Source organism: Ambystoma mexicanum, chromosome 12, assembly GCF_040938575.1.
Source record: "Ambystoma mexicanum isolate Mex_15411 chromosome 12, UKY_AmexF1_1, whole genome shotgun sequence".
NCBI classification, from domain to species: domain Eukaryota; kingdom Metazoa; phylum Chordata; class Amphibia; order Caudata; family Ambystomatidae; genus Ambystoma; species Ambystoma mexicanum.
The window spans coordinates 541649581-541665706 of record NC_090936.1 but is presented as its reverse complement, the minus strand read 5'-3'; the positions used below and the strand labels follow the sequence as shown (position 1 = coordinate 541665706).

The 16126-nt window shown below is 45.9% G+C and overlaps 1 protein-coding gene across 6 annotated transcripts in view; it reads right to left on the bottom strand.

Annotated features, from left to right (window-relative positions):
* Window positions 1–16126, bottom strand: part of LOC138513763 (olfactory receptor 5AP2-like) — a 458684-nt gene that overhangs the window by 407103 nt on the left and 35455 nt on the right. Inside the window, exon 2 of one of the 6 annotated variants that reach the window (XR_011281810.1) lies at window positions 7087–7931. The exons of the other annotated variants lie outside the window; for them this stretch is intronic. The gene's annotated coding sequence lies outside the window, so the exon portion shown is untranslated. Of the gene's footprint in view, window positions 1–7086; window positions 7932–16126 lie in introns of those variants that run through there. 6 annotated transcript variants of the gene reach the window in all.

The following is a 16126-nucleotide window of genomic DNA, read 5'->3' as shown; positions in this document are numbered from 1 at the left end:
GTATGTGTGTTGTTTATTTTCCATTCAAAATGTTCACCAATTACTCCTTATATAAAACATTCTTTCAACAAAAGCACCAGGGCACTTCGTGTAGTGTACTGGAGTCAAGTCGAGGTGAGGCCCCAAACACGGAGTCCAGAGAAAGCGAACGCCTAAGGCGGTGAAGGAATAAGGAATTGTAAAGGATCTCTTAAGATGTTGGAAAGATAGTGAAGAGTTGAAGCTTGACTCCTGTGGACCAGGTTCGAAACCAGCAGGGCTGACTCAGCCCATGTGCTTTCTTCTATGTTATAATTAGTATGGGTAATATAACATGCATAAGTACCGCACTTAGAAGCACGAAGAAGCCACATCAGAGCATCACTCTATGTTAAACGCAACATTGGTATCTCCATCCTTACTAGTAATGTAAAACGCGAACTCTTCATCGATTCAACCGTGTTTCTAATATATTAATGAACGCTGCCACCAAGTGGTCATACATGGTATGTTTTTTATTTGAACACTGCCTTTTTGCGAAATTATATCATAGGCGTTAATATCTGAAGAATGATGATTGTGTATCAAAAGTCTAGTACAATTTACTGCGGAATGGAAGGCCAAGACTCACACATGCACAGAATGTACACAGCACTTTTCGTTTATTTTCATGTTAAGTACTGGCCTGCCATATACTGACAGCTCCCACTGAATCTCTTTCCATCAAGATCAGTACTCGTGTCAAGCAAGAAGTTGATCAATGTTGGCTTTTCAGTCAAGAAGCCCCTTTTCTCACTAAGGGCCTGATTCGTGGAATTTTTTGCATGGTTCAAAGTGACTTTGCGATGATTTTGCACTGCAAAAATACACTTTGCACAGTTCCATGAAGCAGGGTTTGTTTCAGCAGAGCAAAGTCACTTTTCAGTAGTGCAAAGTCACTTTGAACAGTGCAAAGAATTCCATGAATCGGGCTCTAACCCTCCATCTAGGACGGATATTTTTTGCATACTCCCAAAAAACCACCAAAAATCTTAAAGCACCACAGGAGGATCAAATAGTATTAGGCGGAGGGCCTAATTTACAAAACGTTTTGCGGTGCGCAAAGTTGATTTGTGCTGAAAATCCCGATATCAGCTCACAGATAACACTTTGCGCTGGCCCTTCCCACTTTGCACCCTGGCTGAGTATTTGCAGTCAACGGCGTTGGCTCAAAATTAGCACAAAGGAAGGAAGGGCCGGTGCAATGTGAGAGAAGAGAGCGGAATATGCAAGATACTGCATTATTTCTAAAATATGAATAATATGGGCATGGCCAGGGAGGCAGTGGCCAAACTTCCAAATGGCCCATCAAGGTGCAAACCAAACCGAATTCATGCAAAAGATGGCACTAATGCACAAACATCAATGGTCCAGAAACTTACTGGCAACCACCAACCAGAGCAGGCGCAAACTATAAAAGTGCTGCTCAATCATGCGGAAAACCAGCGAAAATGGCCAACCACTCTTTGCTCGCACTTGTACTTGCAAAAGCATGGAGGACGAGGAGGAGTAGAAGGCCCAGGATATTTCACATCTTCATCACCATATTCGGGATTTCCCCCATATGTCATCCTGGACATGGACAGGTAGTGGGAGAATGACCTGGCATCACACACCATGTGCACACATTCAGTACGTCTGCATGTGAACGTCTCATTTGCCCTTCACTTCCTGGCCACTTGGTTATTCCAGTGGACCACTGCCATTGTAGGAGGCATGTCGCAGCCCACACCATTCTGCCGGCATCCACCAGGTTTTGTGCTGCATCCTTGCACAGCTGCATAATCACATAGACATGACAAGTGCATTATATTCATTAAGTCATTAATTCATAAATGCACTCTGTATGCAAGGCAAAGAGTGGCCCAGGAGTTCTATGCTGTCGCACAGTTACCTCTGGACCTCAGAGCCACTGTATGCATGCTTGTTGCACTGCAAACCCCCAGAGAGTCAGAGCACATATACCGGAATATGGAAAATTGGCATTCCAATTCCACAGGTCATCTGTGATGCCGAGAGCCACATAACTTAAAGGTAGTTATAAACCTAAGACTGTTTTAGAATCTGTAAACAAACAGACCAGGAAAAGCAAAACCCAGTTGGTGAGCTTACACACTAATATTCTGAAAGAAATATTTAAGTGAAGCCAACAGCATTACTTGTCGGAAAGAGGCATAATCAATTCACAGGTGAGTACAATAACCTTACATATGCTTGTCAGAATGGCAGAACACATTCAATGGACCTCATTACAAGTTTGGCGGTAGCCTTACCAGTAAAACCTTCAGGCTGCCGCCAAACTTGCATTCATTTCCGGCACCCGCGAATGGGCAATTACCGGGTCATTACGGCCTCGTAATGCTCCCCATTCCCACTTGAGCCCCATAGGGCTCAATGGGAATGGGGAGGTTGGATGCACCATCCGACATGGTCTGATGGTGGGTGCTGTTCCGCCCGCCAGGTCAGACCTGGCGGGGGGAGGGCACCCAGGGCACCCACTCACAGGGGGAGGGCACCGACCCACAGAACTCAGAGTATGCCGATCCGGTAACTGCGGTACTGGCAAGCTTACTGGTACCATTATTTCCCAGACCGGCAAACTTGTAATGACCCCAATGTAAGTAAGAACCTTTGTAACTGCTCGCTCTCAGAGGGGCAGTTACCAACCAATCCTTTCACAACTAAGTAACTTTTAAACACTTGTTATACCTTTCAAGGCAGAATCATTTCCTTATCCAGTCCTTCCCTAGTCTATTGCACGAGTTCTCTCAGAGGCAGAAGAGGGACCCTAGTGGTCTAGGTGCCAGCTGTAGGAAGGGTGAGATAGGGTTCAGTTGCAGGCAAAGTTTTGAGTTCCTGAGGAAGTCTCTTCAAAACAAGTAAGTAGTTCACTTTAGAGTTCTAAAGGGTCCAGGGACTTCTGAGAAGACACCAGAGGAGGTTTCAAGCAGTGGGCCTGTGTGAACTGGATAAGATGACTCCCAATCACAGGAAACACCCCAAAGCTCTACAGGAATCACACAGGCTTAAGGTAAGTAAATACTCCAGCCAACACAGTACCTAAGCATGGAAGAAGAGTTCACAGCAAGAGGACTTCAGGATCTGTAGCCAAAAATCTGATGGATTCCTTTGTCATGAAGACGGAAGACAGCACTTTGGAAGGAATTTTGCAGCAGAAATCAATGGAAAAGGCTCCAGGTAAGAGTTTCTTCATGGCTGGATGCAGCTCTGTGGTTTTGGTGCCCTTTTCAGGAGCCAGAAGAAGACTGAATATCACTGATTGGATTCTCCTCACTTGCAAGGTGCAGCACTCTGGTGAGGGTGACTTTTCAGATTCCATTCCCGTATATGCAAGTCCAATAGGATGCCACCAAACATTCAGCTCGATTTGGAATACCATACACCGCACAATGGCTCGAGGTCCCATAGTATTGGGGTATTGCAGCCCCACAAGGTTGCAGCGTGAAGTGGGATGGCTCAAAATGCAAGTCTTCTTGAGTTCAGTGGATTTAACCAGGCTCTGGGTCGGGGTCATCCTTTTTGGGATCCCCAGGTTGGTTGGAAAGAAGGGTTATAGCAGGCTCTAGTTATACAGCAGGCTCTCCAGTAGCTGGAAATCACTACAGCTGTTGGTTTTTTCACCTTCCTCTTTGGTGTTAGCTCCAGTGGTCGCCTACTTCTTCAACTTCATGGACCCGACCTTTATGATGGAACCCAGCCAATTAAAGAGATGTTTTACATTCAAACGTGGGTGGTTGGCAGTTCTTTCAGGACAGCCAGCCTCCCACTTTGAACTGGATTCTTGCAGGCAGGCTGGGAGACAAAGGGCTGCAGAGTATTGGACTCCTCCCTTGCTTCCTTCCTTCACAGACACGCTGGAGCTTTGGCAGGCTTGACTGAGGTCTCCCGCCGAAGATAAAAATCACACAAAGTACGTTCTCATCCTAGAGGGCAGGGGAAGAACCAAGAAGGGACAAGAAGTGTGAAAATGACAAACAAAGAAAACAGGGGCCATTTTAGTAAAATGGGCACCCATGGGTGCCTTTACTGCAGCTGTAAAAACAACCCACAGTAAGGGTGCACCACCTGTGTAAAAAGGTTCACTGCCCCCAGCCATTTAAGGTAAGCTTGTCCCTGTAACAGAATTGTTACAGTGCTACTGAGAAAGGGGATACATTGTATCTCCCCAGCACTCCACATAAGGTGGGGTGTGATGGTTTTCACCTATCAAAATGTAGAAGGGATAGCATATACTTTCTACCCTTAGGAACTACAGTTCTCACAAGGTTAGTCAGAGAAAGTTAAAGGGTAGCCCCAAGGGCAACCCTGTAACAATAAAAGGGTATATACCAAAAGTTGTCAAAGAGGATACAATTAAAAGGAACGCTATGGAGAGTCTTAAAAATTACACCCATAAAAAGAGTAAAAGGATCTGAGAGTGTGGAAAAAGTTTCCTACTCACTGAGGTATAGGAACAATAATCTACCAGTCCAGCAAAGGGTTCTGGGGTTCTCACAAGTCAGGTAGAATTAGCACTAAAGTTAAAATCTTACGTAATACTCGTCTAAGGAACAGGAAGATCTAATCCTCACCTAAATGGATCTCATGTTTCAGTCAGTTAAACTGCCTGTTGAGTCCACCGCCAATCGTTTTGTAATTCTTGCTGTGATACTTTTTAGCATTAGTTATCCTTTGCAAACTATATGGCCTACAAGTGTTGTTGGGCACTTTTCTCTTGTCTAAGGTATGGGGGATCTGACCTAACAGTCCCTCAGAAGTTGTGACAACTTCTGAACCTACAATAGGCTTTTAAAGGGGTTCTTATAAAGAAATGTCTTAGAGGTGTTTCCATGATCCCTCACTACCTCTGCCTCTGGAGCAGGTTGGGTCTCAGTTATCTTAGTTGGATTGGTTGTAGAAAAGCATTGTACACGTTTCCATCTCCTCTTAGATCTGGTTTTACCTTGGTTAGAGATGTCCCTCCTAACACTAGGATTTACTATTGGGTCTTCAACCGAACATCACAGAGTGTCAAGGTGTCTAGCCTAGACATAGGTTTTCAGGATTTCACCCGCTTTGAGGATTACCAGTCCTCAAAGGCCTAGATAGGTTTCCAACTGGTCTATCCACCTATTCCTCAGATGCAGTGTGGGCCAAATACTTTATAATTGTAATTGAAATGGTGGAGCATGGGTTGGGCTCCCAGTTCCCTAACATTCTAGTCTTAGATTTGCCTTTGTTAGAGGTTGCCCTACTAACATAAGCACTTTCAGTAGGGTCCTCTGTGGAGTATCCCACAGGTTTAGAGTTTTCTCTTGAAACAGAGACCCTATCCATCACACACTGCTGCGCCCGGGTTCCCAGGGTCAACTCACGACTCCATGGTTCTGCAGAATAGCACCCTGCCAATATACATGGCGCAGCACAGCTGACAAAGGACCTGGATGTTAAATGAGTACATAGACATGGACAAGTAGACACATATTGCTGCATGGGCCAGAGGCCAAAGGACGGGGCGTGTGACACACATACATGTCCCACAACCACCATGCATCAGTGGGAACAACCAGTGCATGCCGAATAGTCAGTCCACAAAACACAGTGGTATCACCAGACTGTTGTCGTGTCAGTCAGTGGCAAGTACACAAATGAACCCTGAGGATGAAAACAGGCAACACGCTAGAGGTACCGGAATGGAACACTGCCACTCCACCAAATAAAGTCTTGCAGTGCACTGTGTGACCCAGGCCAATTAGGGCATGTCCCTGTGAGGTGTATGCACTGACTGTGTAGAACACTCATTCACAGGCAACACCACTGCCGTGCATCACCTGCCATGCATTTCCACAGTCAATGCAAACATCAAAGTGCCCCATGCAGTGCACCATTTTGTATTTGTATTGTATTTTATTTTATTTATAAAGCGCCTTATGCCAAGGCGCTTTTCACTTGGTTGAATGCCTGGTTCACACTTGTGACTGCTATCTGACAAGCACAGGGGTGTAGGTCAGTGGGATAGGATGGGAGATGGACAATACGTCCATGGAGTGCTGTTGCAAGCTACTGTGATGCCAAAGAAGTAATGTGTATACTGTGCCTACTGATAATGTATGCCCTCATGCTGCATTTATGCATTTCAGTGTATGTCCAGACTGCAGTCCGGGTGTCATGTAGTGTGTGCAGACACTGTTGGGTCAGTGGCATGACAATTACCACTCCACAGCATGGGACATGAATGCAGGGCCTGTTGGTGGCTAGTGTATTCCCACCCACAGCAATCCACACCAGGGAGTACAAAACGGTATATATGACACACATTGGCTGTCACAGGGTGCATCACAGTGCATGACACACATACTTACCTTGGTCCGAGATGCATGAAGTATCAAGGAAAACAATAATGTGCAAAGTGAACATCAGTCCTGCCACATGCATGCCATGGCTCTCCTTGTGTTCCTCCCCCCTTGCAGGTGATTCTGGATATTCACTTCTGCCCTGGCTGATGACCTCGCTGAGGGAAACACAGTCGCCGGAGGATGTGGCATACAATTGCGCCCAAGGGCAACCATCAAGCAGACGTTTGGACTGTTGAAGGCACATTTCAGATGCCTACACTGGTCAGGGGTCGACTTATGTACAGGCCAGAGAAGGTGGGGCAGAGTGTCCTGGCCTGTGCAATGTTGCATAATATCTGCATTGGACGAAACATACACTTGCCTCCAGACTTGGGCATGCCACCAGCAGAGGGCAGAGATGATGATGGCAAGACAGCATCAGCAAGGCACAGGCACATGCAGATGGACACCAGGGATGGGCGCATTGTCCGACAAGATCTCATAGACAACTTCCATGTTACATTACTGCATTCAACGTGCTCACTCAATAAAATTCATACACATAAATAACTGCCCACTCATTGTTGCAAGTGACAAAATATATTTATTGAAATGTACTTCAGTCTACTGATCAAACCCTGTGCCCACCAGCCCCTCCCCACACATGCACCACCCTCCCCCACACCTGCACCACCCATCAACATACCCACCATCCCCTCCCCACACACCCACCACACACTCCCAACACACTGCAACAACAAAGTGTCTGATGTGTCTGATGTGTAATTCCACAGTCTCACTCCCTGTTGCTTTTCATGGCATGACCCTTGCCATGGGCAGGTGTGCCCGTTAGTCTTTGTGAGCGGTGCCTAAGGCTGCTCTGCACCAAGCTTGCAGGGTTGTTGGTACTGGAGGGGAGTCTGAGCCCTGAGCCCTCATGCACTCCTGGTTAGCCTGCAGGGAGAGTGTTGCAGACTCAGCCGGAGCTGACACCCCGTCATTGCACCCACAGGCCCTCTGTGCCAGCAGGACAAGGGCCGATGTAGTGCAGGCCAGGACATGGGCACAGGGCCGGATGGTTGCATATATACACTACCATATCAGATGGGCTTCTGTCAGGTGCTGGCACGGATGCGTTTGTCCATCTCTCGAATTGTCGGCATTGGTGGTCGTGGTGGGCTGTGAGGTGTTGAGGGACTGAAGGTGGGGGAGGGATAGGTGAAGTACTCTGAGGCATCAGTCTCTTGCCCTCCATCTGCTGCCTCAGCCTCATTAGAGGTGGTGCTGTGGTGGACGGGGCTGATGGATGATGGGGGCTTTAAATGGGCGCCTTGTGTGTACCAGTGCCTGGGCATGTGGTGGAGGATGTTGGTCCTGGCTTGCTGCCTGGGCTTGTGGTGGAGGCTGTTGGTCCTGGCCTGCTACCTGGGACGGCGGTGGTGGTTCTTGGTCCTGTCATGCTGCTTGGTCATTTGAACAGGCGTAGCCATGGATGTGGTAGGGTGGGACATTGGGAAGACCGACCGGATCGGGCACAGCCTGAGGATGGAGCAGCGCTGTCATTGTCAGTGGATGTGCCTGTTAGGGAGAGATGATGAAGTGGTTAGATGCCTGTTTATGACATTGATGCACTTGCATTACCCGAGTTCAACATTGCAACATTGCATGTTCCCTAGCCTGGTCAAGAAGTCTTGGGGTGAATTGTGCACTGATGCATGCGTGCATGCATGCATGCATGCATGTGTGGTGTGAGTCAATTTTGTTTGCACTCATGGCACGGTGGCTTGTTGTGTGTGCATTGGAGATGCGTTATTTTTCCAGTCATGCCATTGTGCACATGACAAGTACTCATGTGCATGGATGCATGTTGTGTACAATGCTATTGCATGGCTTTTACTGACCCTGACCCCTGTCATCTATGTGTGCAGAGTGACTTTTCATATTCATGTCACACTTACTACATTTCCTTGGGCGCATTTCCCTGATCTGTTATGTGTGAACAATTTGTGTGATGCTGGGCATTGTGGTGTGGCTTGTTGTACTCATCGCTATCCCCTAGGGTCATTGCCCAGGCCTCAACCCTCCATCGCCCTTGATCCCCTCAAGATGCATTATTGAGCTGCATTGCTCTTCCCATGGCATGAACTTAATGGGAGAGACCATCCTGCCTCCTGTTGCCGTTGACTCACAGCAGTGGCCTGCCAGTAGATTGTGCACCCCCAGAAGCAGGTCATCGCACCTCTTGCGGCAGTCTTTCGGGTTTGAGGAGATGGGCCCCATCGCTGTCACTTTACTCGCCACCTTCTCCCATATGGCCTACTTGCGGCATTTGCTTGTGCAGCGGTTGTCCCAGCCAAACAGGGTCTCAGCATTTGCCACAATGTGGTCAGTGAGCGCAGTTGGTCTGCTTCCAAGAAGCGAGGCTTCCGGAGCCAGGCTTCAGACAGACTAGATTTTGATCCTCTGGACATTCTAGCGGTGTTACCGTGATTGGATGTCAACAGTAAATGTCTGATTTTAAATGGATTGATTTTTCCAAAATGGTTGCAGGCCAACTTGCAGTTCCTGCAATGATGCTGTTTCCAGTGCTAGGGTCACCGTTTCCAGTGTTTATGGCAACAGTAGCAACGCTACCGGTGTTTCTGTCTAAATGGTGATGGAACCGCTGTTACCAGCATGTTGTCCCATGGTAGCAACAGCATTTCTCACATGCTGCTATTAGGGTGCAGCGACATATAGGATCAAAATTTGAAGAAAATGCCAAAAGCAGCACCTTGGGCCCTGATGATTCAAATGTATTCAAATGCAGTCAATTCATGAGTGTGGATGGTTTAAATCTGAAAAATAGATTAATCTAGCTGCTTGGCTTTTTTTCATGCTGTGAGTCCTAATCCAGGGACTCAGGGACAAGATTAATCATTTTCCTATTCACTCCCATAGTCCATGGAGCTAGCTGGCACCTTCAGCGGTCTGCCACTTCCACTGAGAAGCCTGGGTACAGTTGCAGGTCATGCTCTAGCAGCAGTCCCTACCAATACTCCCTGGAAATGGGTAGGGAACAGAGCTTGCCCCTGCCTTATAACACCGGTCTTCACCTCACAAATAGAGTATTTAAGAAAGGACAGCTCTCCTAATAGGGCCCAGCAATGTCTTCTGTTCTTCTAGAAAGATCTAACTGAACCAAATAATAGGTGTGAGACCCCTTACTTATAGAGGTCAAAGACCACATGGGTTGGATAAAAGCAAGCCTTCTTTTAGGGGTCCAATCCGTGTCAAGGTGACAAGTGACTTTTGTCTTCTTGCATTATACCCAAAGTGCTTTGCTGTGCAGGAAGTGAAGGAGATAGGAAAAGAAAAGGAGATAGGAAAGAAAAGCCCTCAGAAAACCAAGATGGAGGTACCCTTCCTCTATTACCTTCTGCTCAATCTGACTGTTTTAATCCTGCCCCTTCCTAAATCTGCAGCTTCACAGGCCCTTTGGAATGCAAGACACTGGTGTGAGAATTACCCTTTTGTTATGGTTGTGCCTCTTTGAAGCATGGCTGACAGCAGTCCTCTTGCTGGGAGTTTCCTGGACTGGAGGGGTGCTTCCCCAACTCCCAAGAGAACCAAGAGATGCTGATAATCTGTCTGGTGTCCTGCTGGTTGAACAGTGACAAGCTGTCTGGCTTGGATCCACTTAGCCTTTCCATAGCTGGCCTGAGGTCACAGAATTGACACGAGTATGATGCAAATCTGATGTGGCTTTCATAATTGTGTGAACTATCAGTCACCATACCAAATGCCAGGCATGGTTTAAAATTAGAGATTAATCTGCCAGCAGTTGGATAGTTTTGCACAATTTGTATGGTTTCAGATCAGAGTTGCAGTTGTAAATGTAACCACTATCTGAAGTGGTGTCACAACAGCTGTCAAGCAGGGCACCTGTGACCTTTGAACTTGCTCTGTGCCACTGAAGAGCAAGAGTTTCAGATCAGGGGACAGATACAGCAGGGCACAGTTGCTCACTATGCTTCTGGCATGGAGCTTTATGAAAGGGGGGTCTGTTTAGCAAACCACCCTTTCTCAGATGGATTACCCACATCATGTTATTATTAATAAACAATCAAAACAGCGTGGAAGCCTCCAGTCGTGTGGCGGCGCGGAGCGGGGATTGCCTCGCTCCGAGTCTCCACACTGCTGTAGGCTTTCCTCGTCCCCCACCGGGGACGCAGGAACAAGAAGGTAAGTGGGCGAGGCGGGGAGGAGGGGAGAGGGAGGGAGGTAGGGGATTTAGAAAAAAAGAAATTCCTTACCCGAGTCCCCGGCGGCGGGCAAAGGCAGCCTCTCAGCCGCGGGGAGGCTCGGAGCGGGGATGGCCCCGCTTCGAGCCTCCTCATTGGCTGAGGGGCTGCCACGCCCCCCGCCGGGAACAAAGGCCGTGGATTCCCGATGAAGGGATTCCCGGCCGGGTAGGGACCTGGCGAGAGCCATTCAGAATGTCTCTTGCCTTCTGATTGTCTCTCGCCGGGTTCCTAATAAAATAAAATGTCACAGTATCACCCAACCACGTTGTTAGCATGTAGACACATGGGGCTCAATACGAAGTTGGCGGTGCCGCCAAACCTGTAAAACAGTTTCCGCCACCTGAGATCCGGGTGCCACCGGGATATTACAAGTCCCGGTGGCACGGGATATCAGGTGGCGGAAAATGTTAGTTCCCATTCCCATGGCGTCCTATAGGACTCCATGGGAATGGTCACTTGGAAGTAACAGCACTGTTGCTAACAGTGCAGCTGCTTCTGTGACAACTCTGCTTTCCAGAGCCTTTGCGCTTGTCAGGTCAGACCTGCTGGGTGCACAGGCCCAGGAAAGCAGAGTTGTAGTCTGCCGGTGCGGAAAGGGTGCCAGTACGTTGCTACCGGGACCCTTATTTCCAGACCGGCAGACTCATAATGAGGCCCATGGCCCTCATTATGCACTCAGCGATAACTCCCCAAACATGAGGTAACGGTTTGGCTTTGTGTTTTTTAGAGGTCTCCAGATTGTGAGTTAGAGTTTCCAGAGGTGAGTAATACCTCCAGTATATGCGTGGAGGTATTACCTCCAACAAATTAGAGGTAATACCTCTATTAGTATTAGCTCCAGAGGTAATACCTCAACTCATAATGAGGCCATTAAGGTCCTTCACTTCCCTGAGACACTGTACAGCAATAAATATGGTTTGACCCCTTTTGGACTTGTTGGGTTTGTTCCTACAATGCCGGTCATGTGGAGTGTCATGAGGAGCCACAAAGCGAACTTGGAATCAGATGTCCCAGTAGCTGTAGCACAATAAAAGTTGGTGAAAATCTGCAAAGGTCCATCTTGGGAGAAAGCAGCTGTTGAAAGATAGTAAAGCCAACCATGTGATACATATGTTGCTATCTTATTTCTATTAACCACGTCCCATTAATACTAGTAATATGTCTAACATTACTAAACGTACTACTACCACTTGTATTTCTATTGGTAATACGGACAATATTGCTGGTGTCACGCATGCTACTACTGGTACATGCCCTGTTATTACAACTGATGGTACAACTGCAGCACACCCTCTATTACTACCACCACTGTCGATGATGCTACTTCTACCAGTAAATCGTAACACTGCCACTGCTATATGCCAACTAGTAGCAGAAGGTTTTGTATTGATGGTAGTAGTAGCAGGAGTTGTGTTCATGTTACATATACCCTAAAATTGTAACATTGGTTTGCATCGAAAAATCACACCACACTCAACATTTTGTGCCTTAGTCACAAAGCCATTCCTGGCCAATGGCTGCTCTACATCACCAATATATCATCTCTCTACAGAGTTTGGTTGCTCAGCATGCTCTTGCTTGTCATCAATAGAAGCTTGCACATGTTGGTAGTAAATGTCCACATCACCAAGGATCCCCACTTTTGAGCTAGTGTTACCTTTACACTTCATGATTGTGGTTCAGAGGAGATATGAACGCTCATTTCTTCCATTACCCTCCCAAATATATTTGTAATGTTTTGAAATAGCCTCTGTTTTTTTAAGCACTGTGCACACAACAGAATGAAGTAATGACTACATAGGAGTTCTACTCATAGGAGTGGCAGTAGTACTACCAGTAATGACACTAGTTGAAGATGCAGGTGCTAGTAGTCATTATATCAGTAGTGAGCATAATTGTACTAGTAGTGTTAGTAGTAATGGTAATAACTATAAGGACAGAGGTAATAGTACCAGTGATAAAGTACTCATTATAAAAGTGATGTTACTTGCGTACTCAATTACATGCAATTAATGTCAGGTTTGGGAGAAGTTAGCATTATGGGGAAAGGAGCATTTCATGGTATGTCTCAAGTCCTTCTTCAAGAGCGAGAGGAGGTACTCTTTAGAGCAGTTTTAATGGTTCGAACCATGGACAAGTTCTTGATGTTAAGAAAAGGGTGTTCCAGTGTTACAGAGCAAGTAGGTGAGAGCAATGGAATAGGCAGGGAGTGCAGCATGGGCGAGGCACAGACAATTTAAGGTGGGCTTGGCATTGAAAAGTTCCAGGCGAGGAATTGCAGGAGTTAGAGTTGGCTAGATAGGCAATGTGGGGCGGCCGCAGATGACTTTGAAGGCTGGAAGAAGGAATATGAAGAGGAGGTCCATCCTGCTTGCATATGTGCCCAGCAGAAATGGGAGTGCTAGTGGTAGTAGTAGGAGCAGTAGTAGAAGGCCATCAAACAAGTATAAGTAGAACTAGTTACAGCAGTAGTGCTTGTCCTATTACCAGTAGTTTACTAAAAATAATGCCAGTAGGTGTAATAGCATTGGTGTTTCATGGGCAGGTTCACCCTCTATGTGTGGCAAAGGGGAATAATGGGCACGTTTGACAAGTATATACCTTAGAGGTTGGGTGGGTCTTGTAGGGAAAATGGGGCTCCAAATTGTATCAAGGGCAGAATGTTAGCAAACTCAGACTATGGTATGAGACTCTTGTGAGACTCTGATATGAATCTGGAGAGATTCAGTCTTGTGAATGCATAAAAACATACAAGGTAAAAGGGGGTTTGAATTTGCTATTATATAAAAGCTTATGTTATCATGTGTGCACCACACCATGGTATACCATGGATTAAGTTGTAATGAAGCATAAGACTAACAATTTGTAACCCCTAACCCCCTAACCCCCTAATCCCAACCCTACTAAATCTCTAATTCCCTGCTAATATTTATAGCTCAGTCCATAGCTCTTTGGTTTAAAATGTTGGTGCAGTTCAATGGTACAAGCTGGCTCATTTTATGGAATGGTTCCAGCACAGGTTGTGCAATTGTGCAAGAAATAAACATGAATAATTACATTTGTTTTTCAGTGAATACATGGTAAGTTGTGAGCTGAGGAATTTGAATTCATTTTGCTCAAAGCAATCTTATTGTTTAAAACTTCCAGAGCAGGAACCAGTGCAGAAATGTAACTCTTTTGCATCCGTTTGCTGCAGTCCTGGATCTCTGTGCAACGGTGCAGGCTGAACACATGCTTTCTGGAATCATCTGGAGGCTTGACATAGGGAGGCAGTGTTTGATCAGCACGTGACACCACTGTCAGGCATTTTACTTACACTTGCTGTAGGCAAACATACACTTTATGGACAGATCACAGAGAGGGTTTAAAAGGGCTTTCAGTCAGAGAGGCTGGGGTCGGAGTGTGATGCATTTGCTGATGGTGAGTGGACTGGCTGTCTCTCGGAAGAGTGTGCTTCATTTACTGAGCTGTCCTGCCGAAGGGGGCAGAACTAGTGGAGAAAGGAGGGTGCACTAAGGGGAAGACAGCCATGCTGAGAACAAGAGCAGACTGAACGGATACCCCGCTGACATTGCTGCTGTGAATATTTTGAGCATTGTTTAATTGAGCATAAAAATGTAATTGAGGTGTATGTAGTTTTACAATTACAAACATAGATAGCTATTTTCCGGTGTTGTCTGCTCCGTCCAAGAAGCAGACCTCACAAATATGAACTAAAAGCTGAAGGCTCTGCTAAAGTGAACGATATGTTTCAAGATCATTAGATAACAAAGTTTTGAACTGCAACACTAGAAGTGTGATTAAAGCTCATTGTGGTGGGATTTTTTTCACAGGTAAAGAGTTACTATGAAATTTGCTTGTGTTTATGTTGTAGCCTGAAGAATAGAATCTGTTGTCACTGCAAAAGAGAAACAAGAGTTTGAGGTGTGTGCTTCCATTTCTGCATAATGTCATTATGATCTATTGCTTATAAAGTGACTGAAAGGTATTGGATCACCTTTGGTCTACTTATTGTGTGTTGTCATTACTTGTGAGGGCATGTAGATAGGTATAAAGCTAAGGAAGTATTTGTTTTTGCTGTGAGTGGTAAAAAAAAAGCAAGATTCATCAAAAAGCTTTGATCTGGGCCAAATCATAAAGAGAAGTTTCCCCATATTATAGTCTTCAGGTGACCTGGTAGGTTTATGCGGAATTTCATACCACCAATCAAAATACCACCAACCAAATAATTTACCACCAAAATACTAGGGTGCTACTGCACACCAAGTCCGGTTTTCAGCTTGCTGCTCATGATACCAATATAAGAATAAAACAGGTAGTCCTGTGTGTTTGGGGCGCACCAAAATACCCTAACAGTCTCAATCACGTGGCATGTAAATAAATCATTCTCGGGTTAACAGGGTAAAGCAAAGGTTTGTGACAGGACAGAGGATGTAAAGTAAAATGATGTAATCTTTTTACTTTTCACTGTATCATCCTATGACGGATCTGCAGAGTGAGCATCCTGTCTTCCTCTGTCATCACTTCCTCTTGTAGAAGTTAAATGCAGTTCTCTAAGAAATGTAAATTACAAAAATGTTAAAGTACAGCGGGACAGAGGAAACATGTTTTCCTCTTCCAAAATCTGTAATTAAAGCATTACTTGTGAAGAGAAACATATTTTATATTTGTTATGTTCTCTTTAATAGGACCACACCGTGATGCTAGATGGCAAACATCTCAAGATGTGTGTTAGGGAGAATTCTCATAAATGGCTGATTTCCCCTACCTAAAGAGTCCCCCAGCAGCTTTGCTGTATTTCTAGGATTTTTTTTTCACCTGGTAAGAGTGTGAACCTTTTTTCCACTCCTAGATCTGTTTTGCTGTGTGTGTTTTTCACTTTTGGTGTGATCTTGGGCACTGGAGCCTCACCTACTCCATGTGCACCACTTTTTGTGTGTTACACAGCACCTTCAGTGCAGTGACACACGGTTGTCTTTGAGACTTCCCCCTGACTCCATTTTTCTGGGGCTGACTATTGTCCCCCAGAAACAGGTAAAGTTGCCATTAACTTTATATAGTCACTTTAAACCACAGACCCAGTACACCCCATCTTACATGGAGTATTGGAGAAGGTTACCTCTTATCCCTTTTTGTCTGTGCCTCTTGGAGCCTTGTTTCACTCCCTTAACATTAAGACTTGGCTGGTGGCAGTGGTATCTACCCTAACTATCCTACAGTGATTATCTTAAATAAATGTGGTATTTTTCCAGGCTATTATAGTAGCCTCGAACATAAACCCGATTGATCAAATACATTTTATTTTGGTTCCGGCTGCGTTTATTCACCATTTCTTTTTGTTAAAGTCTTTCTCGTGTTTTTCTCTGCGCGCCAAACCGGGGATGATTCCATTGTTCGTTGTCTTTTTGCTGTCTTCTGCACAGAAGCCCTCCTTAAGGCACCTGATAGTCTAGAGGGGCAGGATGTGAGGGAGGGATCTTCGGACCC